This window comes from Dendrobates tinctorius, unplaced genomic scaffold (genome assembly GCF_039654945.1).
Source record: "Dendrobates tinctorius isolate UK_male_01 unplaced genomic scaffold, ASM3965494v1 ptg000101l, whole genome shotgun sequence".
NCBI classification, from domain to species: Eukaryota; Metazoa; Chordata; class Amphibia; order Anura; family Dendrobatidae; genus Dendrobates; species Dendrobates tinctorius.
Window position 1 is genome coordinate 1,496,511 of NW_027361769.1, and position 10,025 is coordinate 1,506,535.

The window sequence follows — 10,025 nt, forward strand, 5'->3', positions numbered from 1 at the left end:
GTGCTCTGCTTGTGAGCAGCGTATGACGTCCCTGCCATGTGCTGCTTACAAGCATAAAGCAGTTGCTGACACTGGAGCAGGACGCTGTGAGGGAGCGCCGGGTAGGTAAGTGTAATTTTTTTTAATGTTTTCTGATGGTGCCATGCATACCAGGATGGGGGTGGAGGCCCTGCATACCAGGATAAGATGGGGGCCCTGCATACCAGGATGGGGGTCGAGGCCCTGCATACCAGGACAAGATGGGGGCCCTGCATACCAGGATGAGATGGGGGCCCTGCATACCAGGATAGTGATGAGGGGGGGTTGTGTATCGGATGGGGGCGAAGGGACCATATATACCAGGATAGGGGATATTAAGTACAGAATTGACCACATTTTTTGCTTTAATTTGTTTTTCTAATTTCCTGCTCTAAAACCTAGATGTGTCTTATAGTCCAAAAAATACGGTATATAAATATCTTTTTTTTCTCAGTGAACTCATTCCTCATGTTTGGCCTCTTTAAAATAAAAACACTCATACTCCGCTGGCGTGCCGGCTCCACTTCAGCAGTGTTGAGACTCACTGTCCCGGGGCTTATGTGAGGTTCTCACATCACACGAGCCCTGCACCCAATCAGCGGCAGCTTCACTGTTCCTTCCTTCGGACATATTGAACATCAACATGAAGCCAGGGCTGCGGCTGCTCTCTGACGGCCTCATGATGCTTGATTTGTCCGAAGGTGGGGACAGTGACGTCAGCGCTGATTGGGCACAGGGCTCACATGACGTAAAAACCTCAAAAGAGCCAAGAACGCAAGTGCCAACACCACTGAAACGGAGCCAGCATGGGAGGTTTGTGTAAGTGTTTTTATTGTAACAGGACCAAACATGAGGAATGAGAAGGGGTTGTCCAACTAGTTGTCAACCTTTTTATCAAAAATCCCACACAGGGAAAAGTCATTATATAGGTATTATTATAGCTAGAGTGAATTTAGACTTTTCAGACCATTTTACATCTTTCATATAATCTATTACTGATGATGGATCTTTTATAACCTGGGCTTCTGGGAATGAATGGCTGTAGATAAAAATCTACCCATCGGCTTAAATTCTCATTCAAGGAAGACATGCTCGATATAATGGGACGCAGAGGTGTAGGAAATTCTAATTTATGGGTTTTTGGAAGCCCATGAAATATTGGTGTTTTTCCTCTATGGTTAGATTATTTCTTTTGAGTGATACATTCTGTTTATTTTTTTGAGAAAGTTCTATCAAATCTCTTTCAATTAAAGACTGAAAAGTTGAAATACATTCTACCTTGGAATCTTTTGGGTAAAAAAAGAAAAAAGCAATCACCAGCTTATCCCAAAGAGAAGACCTGGTGATTAAGAAATCCCATAAAGCCGGCTGCATTGTCCTTATGGATAAGAAGCATTATGGAAAATGGGTTTATGATTTCCTGGATTCAATTTGACCCTACAGAATCGTGCAGAAAAACCCTGGGTAAACTGGTTGAAGATGGAGAGAAAATGGGGGTGTTCTCTAACCAAATAAGTTGCAGTATTATACCTGATAATCCGATAACACCAATATTCCATGGGCTTCCATAAATTAGATTTCCTACACCCTGCGTCCCATTATATCGAGCATTTCTTCCTTGAATGAGAATTTAAGCCGATGGGTAGATTTCTATCTACAGCCATTCATTCCCAGAAGCCCAGGTTATAAAAGATCCGTCATCAGTAATCGATTATATGAAAGATGTAAAATGGTCTGAAAAGTCTAAATGCCTGACATGTGGTGTGGTGAACCTGTTCTCATCTATTCCACAGAATTTAGCACTGCTGTGTTCCATCACCTACAAAATACAGCGGATACACGGATGAAACAAAGGAAGTTATTCTCCGCAGCACTGAATATCTGTTACAGCATAACTTTATGTTCAATGAGGAATATTACTTCCAAATCAAAGGTTGCCCAATGGGCTCGTGCTTCGCTCCATCTTTAACGGTACTTTTTGTATCGTGGTGGGAAGAAAACATTATTTTTACAGACAAAAATCCATTAAAAAATGACCTTGAGCTATATGTGAGATATCTGGATGATGTTCTATTAATATGGGTCGGGCAAGTGGAGAAAATCCCACATTTTGTATCCTATATCCATGCCAATGATGTAAATGTAAAATTTACATATACCGAACCACAGGGTAAAATCAGTCTCTTGGATTTGTTTCTTATGGGAGATGTAAAACAACAAAAAGTCAGATATCGGCACTATAGAAAATCAGTGGGAACACCACCCTTAGAGCGGACAGCTGCCACCCTGCACACACTGCGAATTCATCCCTTATGGGAACTAAATAGAATCTATAGAAACCGCTCTGACATCACACTACGCCATGAGCAAGCAGAGACAGCGACATCGAGACTGATGGGGACACAGGAAGAAACAAACTGATACAGCAATAACAAAAGGTCTTGTAAGAAACACTCGAGATGACGGTATAAATAGTAATAACAAACTAATAACAAAATGAAAAATAAAACCATTTTTAGTTCTCCATATAGTGGCCAATTTCAGGAAATAATAACATTGTACATAGATATGTCCCTATATTATTCCAAGGTCAGGACTTATATAAAATCCTGAAAAATGGATTAGTATGTGTGCCGGGAAAAGGGCGATCAGTAGGTGCTGCTCTTTCCCCAAGTCTGTACAGGCCTCCAAAAAGTGATAAAGAACCTTGGCTAAGCTGCGGAGGTTTATTAAATGTGCATGTCCCAAATGTGCCGTGTGTCAGTATACCCTGCAAACGCCAAAGATTGATGCCGCCAATGAGATCAGAAGATTCATCAATTGTAGCACAAACCATGCTGTGTATTGTATATTCTGCAAAGAACGTAAAATGAAATCCATGGGCCGCACAATGCGTAAATTACAGAAAAGGACACAGAACATGTTACCAACATCAGAGATAAGAAGGCCTCCTACTCAGGAGCAGGAAACACTGTGCAGAGGGACAGAAGGGGGAACAACCAATGTTTCACTCTATGGGATAGAAAGAGTGGAGAATCCTATCAGAGGCGGTGAGTGGAAGAAAAACTCCTCCGAAGAGAACGATTTTGGATCATCAGACGTGACACAAAATGCCCCAATGGTAAGAATGATAGAAATGACACTATCTATATTAAATTCCGGTGGTTTGATTATGGAGGTTTTTGTTTTTTTTCTTGGGATCTAGCTTGATGATTATGCAAATTATTCTCAAAATGTGATTGATTGCTAACATGTGTGTTCATTGATCAGCGGTTGGTTACCATTTGTTTTTAGACCATGTATCATAAGGAATCTGTATCTCAGTGAATAAGGGCTTTTGCCAGAAACGCGTTGAGATGTATCCCCAACCTGTATGATCTTTTAAAATATGTGAAATAAATTTGAGGATTTTATAAATTTTTGGGACTTGCCAAAATTTTTTTTTTTTTAAATTCATTTATTAAATATCAGGGTACAAAGAATGTACAACATACACAATGGCTTATGATAACAGGCATTATACAAAGCACACATATCTCCATCCATAGTAAAACATAATACAAAGAGATTGCACACTCTTATAGATAAACAAGGTAATGTGTACTTTTCCTTCCAAGCATATGTAAAGGATAACCGTTTATGTATTTCCCTACATGTACATCAATCCAATTTCACAAACCTTGTCATATCATGCAACAATAAGAACTAACTAAAAATTCCTAAACTACAACTACCGCTACATCAACTAATATCTACTATTTCCGCAGCCTGGTTTCTATATCATATTGTGTCGCATGTGATGTCTCAGTCTTGCAACGTGAGGTGAGAGGAATTCCACCTCTCCCAGATCTCTTCACACTTACCCGGGCATCCCCTGTTTTGGTATAACGAGCGCTCATATGGAACAATTGAATTTACCAACTTGATCCAAAACCTAAGGGAAGGACATGAACCCCCCATCCACCTCAGTGCCAGCACCTTCCGTGTCATAAACAGCATCTCGCGCAAGAAGACCCCAGCATAGCGATCCCAAATCTCCTCCTCCCACACCCCAAACAAGCAGACCAATGGCTCTAGAGGGACAGGGGCCCGCACCAGGGATGTCAGTAGTGTAGTCACCTCTTTCCAGTAGTGTAGAATAATGGGACACTGCCACACCATATGGATAAAATCAGCATCTGGCGAGTGACATCGCAAACATTCTGATGATTGAAGCCGACCCATCCTAAAAAGTCGCAACGGAGTCAAATATGATTGATTTATTATATACAGCTGTATCATTCTGTTATTGATAGATGGTGATACTCCAATCGGAGACTCCAGAATCTCCTCCAACTCCTCTCTTTGCGCATCAGGGATGAGTCGTTCCCACTTCATCTTTATAGAGCTTATGGCCGATTCTGCCCCTACTGACAGCATATATGTGTACAAGGAGGATATGAGACCCTGGGGACCCTGCAAATTAAGGATTCCTATCAGAGGTAAAGATGAAATAGTACGGTCCACACCCCCATCCCTCATGTGTGATTGAAGAGCCGATCTCAGCTGCAGATAGCGAAAAAAATTGAGACCTCGGAATATCATGCGTGGCTTGTAATTGTTCAAAAGACTTTACGGTCCCTTGGTCATACAAGTCTCCTACTGAAGAAATGCCACACTGGGTCCAAAAAACAGCGGACGGGTGGTTCAGCAGCTCCGGAAAATAGCTATTACTCCACAGGGGCATTTCAGCTACAACATCTTTAAACCCTGTTACCTTCTTAATTTGCCTCCATATTAATCGTGTCAGCCGGAGCAGGGGTAATAGACGCGGAGCACTGTTTTTTTCCAACTCAAGGAAACCTAATGGGCAATCCGCTTGTCCAGCGTGAAGCAGGTGGCTTTCAGAATTAGGAAGGCAATTACCCGGCATCCATTTATTTAAAGCTTTAGCCTGCCCAGCTAATTAGTACAGAAAAAAAATCTGGCAGTGCCGCCCCACCTCCCTTTCTTGGTCTTTGTAAAGTGGACAATTTAAGTTTGGGCCTAGTTTTCCCCCAAATAAAGGCTGTGACCAGAGAATTAAGATTAACAAAAAAGGACTTGGGCACCGCTACCGCACTGTGCTGGAGCGAGTAGCCAAATTTAGGGAGTAATATCATTTTACTCAGGTTAATGCGTCCAGCCACAGATAATGGGAGCCTACTCCAAATTTAGCTTTACCTAGGTCCAGCAGCGGGTGGACATTAAGTTGTAGATCAAGCGTACTATTATTAGAAATGTGGATACCCAGATATTTAAAACTAGATACAATAGGCAGCGAGGAGAGAGCCTCTAGCTGGGGAATCGGAGCATGGGAAAGAGGTAACAGGGCAGACTTCTACCAATTTATATGTAAGCCTGAATATTTACTAAATTTATCTATAAGGGATATCACCTGCGGTAAAGTTTCTTCCACATTATTCAAGAATATCACCATGTCATCAGCATATAGGCCTATGGTATCTACCCTGCCTGCTATATCTATACCTCGGATATTAGGGAAGGACCTTATACGTATTGCTAGTGCCTCAATCACAAGGGCGAAGAGAGCCGGGGAAAGAGGGCAACCCTGACGGGTTCCCCTATGCAACGCGAAAGACTCAGATATAGAATTATTTATTATAATACAGGCCTTAGGTTTCATGTATAATATTTTGATCCATGTTATAAATTTATTGCCAAAGCGATACCTTTGCAAACATGCGGAGAGGAAAGGCCATTCAAGAGAGTCAAAAGCCTTGGCAGCATCTAACGATGCCAATGCCCATCTGTTGTCTGGCACCAGGGAGCTATATTGGACTATTGACTGGACTCTTCTGATGTTGATAGAAGTACTTTTACCAGGCATAAAGCCCATTTGATCTGGATGTATGAGATTCAATATAATGGAATTCAGCCTGGTAGCTAGAATCTTGGTAAAAATTTTATAGTGCGCATTCACTAATGAAATGGGACGATAGGATCCACATTCTAAAGGGTCCTTCCCCTCCTTCCGAAGCACTATTATATTAGCCCCGTAAAAGGACTCAGGCATAGAATTCCCCTCCCATATTCCCCGAAATACCTTTACAAGGAGTGGCGTCAATATATCCCGGTACTTCCTATATAGTTCAATAGGTAACCCATCAGGTCCAGGGGCCTTCCCAGAAGCCATGTCTGTCATAGCGTTATCTATCTCCTCTGCAGCAAACTCAGTGTCCACAAGGGCCCGCTGTTCCGAATCTAATGTGGGGAATGATATATCTGACAAATAGTCTAAGCACCCCAAAGTGTCAAAGTCACTTTTAGATTCATATAGTGACCTGTAGTAATCCTGAAAACAGCCAAGAATATCCTCGGTCGAAGACACCAATGTACCGTCCACCCTACGAATTTGCAATATCATATTAGAGGTGTTATGTTGGCGCACCAGGTAGGCCAAAAATGTACCCGCCTGGTTCCCCAGTTCAAAATAGGATTGACGAGTAAAGAATAATTTACGCTTAGATTTAGTGTCCACGTGCTGAGTATATAACCTCTGGGCAGCCAGCCACTCAATCCTGTTCCCGCTAGTTTGGTTAGATACATACGCTGCCTCTGCGTCTTTCAGACGTTGCTCCACCTCATCATCCTTCCTTGCGGTTACCCGCTTAATATAAGAGATCATGGAGGACAAACAGCCCCTCAGGTATGCCTTAAGGGCATCCCAGAATAAATTAATATCTTGGGGTTCCGGGTGGGACGCGATGAAGCAATTCAACTGATCAATTGTTCTGTCAGGAGACCCCATCAGTTTTAACCAGAAAGGATTAAACTTCCAAGCTATCCCACTGTTTACTTGCCCATATTTGAGTTTAAGGATGACCTGACTATGGTCTGAGATCCCCCTACTTCCATGCTCTATATCAGCCACCCGCATTGCCAGACCGCCAGAACCAAATATATAGTCTATGCGTGATAGAGAGCATTTAGTGGATGAGTGACAAGTGTATTCCCTTAACTCAGGGTGACGCACCCTCCACAAATCCAACCACCCACCACCCCCCATAAATGATGAAAATGGGGTTGTAGTCGTTGGAGAAGACCCCCCAGTCGCTTCATCATCCAGCCTAAATTTATCAAGGCGGTTGTTCATGACCATATTAAAGTCGCCCATACAAATAACATCTGCGTCTGGGTAGTTAAGGGAAAAACTCATTGCCTTCTGCAGGATGGATATACGAGCCGGAGGGGGGTTATAAATACATAAGACCACATATTTCCTGGTGTTTATCAATGCATGGACAGAAATAAAACGACCCTCAGGATCCCTCCGAGTCTCCCTCGCTTCCCATCTGACGTCTTTATGTACCAACAGTGAGACCCCTCTCGAGTAGCTGGTATGGAATGTATGGGCAGACCATTGTACCCAGGGCTTCTGCACTCACCGCGCTGTATCCCTAGTCAGGTGCGTCTCCACCAAGACCACAATGTGAGGGTGATAATGTCTGACCTGTGAGAAGACCTTGATCTTTTTTCGAGGAGTTTTTATTTCCCTCACATTCCATGTCATACATATTAACTCCGACTCCATATTTTACTCCTCTGAACATGGTGCATAGTATTACCCGGGCAAAGTTTAGAGACATCACCTAGAGACTGAAATTGTTGTTGACTGCAATTATAACCTAAAAAATACCAAAAACCACTACGGAAAAAAAACCAAAACAAAGTGAATAAACAACAAACAACGTAGGAGCAGAGTCCTGTACTCACATCACAAAACAAACAAGGGGATACCATCACTGAGCCCTGTGTCCGGTATTGTTGGTAACCTGGACGCCTTCGAGTAAAGCTCCAATCAGCTGATTAATAGAGAAAAAAAATACCAACTAGCAATAGATGCGTTAGGATTCTTTTTCAGCAGACCCTCCATGGGATCGCAGCCACTCCGCCGCCTTTGCCGGGTCTGTAAAAAACAGAGTAGAACCCCCTTGAACCACCCAGAGCCGGGCCGGGTAAATCATCGAGTACACAACATTCCTCTCCCGTAGATGTCTTTTGACCTCCGTAAACTGCGCCCGTTGTTTCTGGAGTTCCGCAGAGAAATCCGGGAAAATCGAGATCGTGGCATTGTTGAACTTGATAGGACTCTTTTTCCGCGCCAGACGTAGAGCCACGTCTCTATCCCTGCAGTTGAGGATGCGCGCCAGAAAGGGTCTAGGTGGGGCTCCCGGAGGAAGAGGCCTAGTAGGGACTCTGTGAGCCCTTTCCACCACAAAGATTGAGGAGAATTCGTCGCCCAAAGTGGTTTTAAGCCAGTCTTCTAGGAATTGCTCCCGGTGTTGTCCTTCCGATCGCTCCGGGAGGCCAATAATTCGGATGTTGTTCCGACGCATTCTATTCTCCAGGTCATCTGCTTTTTGCCTCCACACATTCATGGAGCCTGCCACTTTCGTTAGTTTAGCTTCCATGGGTGTGATGGTGTCTTCAACTGGGATACCCACGTCTCCACCTCCGTAATGCGGCCCTTCATGGCTTGCATATCTTGTCGGAGGCATCCCACCTCGGTGTATACATCCTCTATCTTCCCAGACCGAGATGTCCTGGTCAAGGAGATGGCCTGCAAGAGTTGCTCGGACGCCTGTTTAAGGGTTAATTCCTCCTCCTCACTCTCTTCCCCACCTTTAGAGGGGCGGCTCTTACGCTGAGCTTGTGAGGGACTGTTTTTAATAGATCTTGAGCCCTCAGCATGGTCTATTCTGGCATATTCCTTTAGCCTTTCAGCCGTTGTTCCAGACCCCTTGGAACGACTCATTTTAGTAGCAATAGGGCACAGCCGGGTATTAGAAACAGTGCACTCTGGAGTCTTCTGAATCAGAGTTACAGACAGGGTATAATGATCAGATGGTGGCTGCAGGGTCCCAGGAGCAGCACAGACCTGCAGCGTCTCACAGGGAGGTAATGTCCAGCCCCAGGAGGCAGGCAAGGGCCCCCACAGCCCAGGGAATGACCCTCAGGACCCCACAGGGACAACAGTTAGAGAGGGATCCAAATCCCTATAGTTATGGCGCTGGCTGGGCAGGCGATATAGTAAAGAGGGGGACGCGGGGCCCAATTTTTCAGGGCACACACCGCTTGTCCCTCACTACTGGTCAGATTGTCCGCTCACCGTCCTCCGGCATCCTCAGCGCTGCAGCGATGGAGCCCAGCGCCGCATCTCTCACAGGCAGAGCGCGCGCCTCCAAGATGACCGGCGCCCTGTGCAGGCCCCGCCGGCCGCCCAAGTGCACAGAGCCGCAGGCACTGAAGAATCCAGCCCCGCTCTCCTGCGGGGGTCCAGGAGCGGCCCCGAGTCCAGAGGGGTCAGAAGACAGGCAAGTGTGCTGCCGAAGCAGGGGTCCGCTGGCCGGATATTATCAGGATAACAGGAGCTTCCACAAAGCGCGTCCTCACTCCGTCGCTTACATAGCCACGCCCCTGCCAAAACATCTTTCTTATGATAAGTCGCAAGTCACGACTATTGGCTGGAGACCCACTACATTGCAAGACGAACTGAATAATAATATAGGACACAGTGAGACTAATTTTTTTGTTTTACCTTGTTGTTAATGACTTTATTTAAATTTAATAAAAAGCTTATGGAAAAAAAGTTCTATGCCTCCAGGAGACTCATTTACTATGGGAAAAGGTGGAGGTGTTGAAGAGGAGGTGGATTGGGAGAGCATATCATTCCACGTATTCTTCATATGCTAGAGGGGTCTCGCCATTAATAGGAGCGTCTACGCCATGTGAAGAAATTGAAAGCCATGTTGATAGTGAAGGACAGTATATTTTTGTTATTTGTAGAATCTATGGGCAATCACTATGTATAGTAGCTATGTACATACCACCGCCATAGAGCGGGAAAAAGCTATGTGAGGTTATGGAATTATATAAGTGGGGTACGGGATTACCATTACTTATTATTGGTGATGTCAATAATGTTATAGATGAGGGGCGGGATAGACCTAAACAGAGTGCAGGTA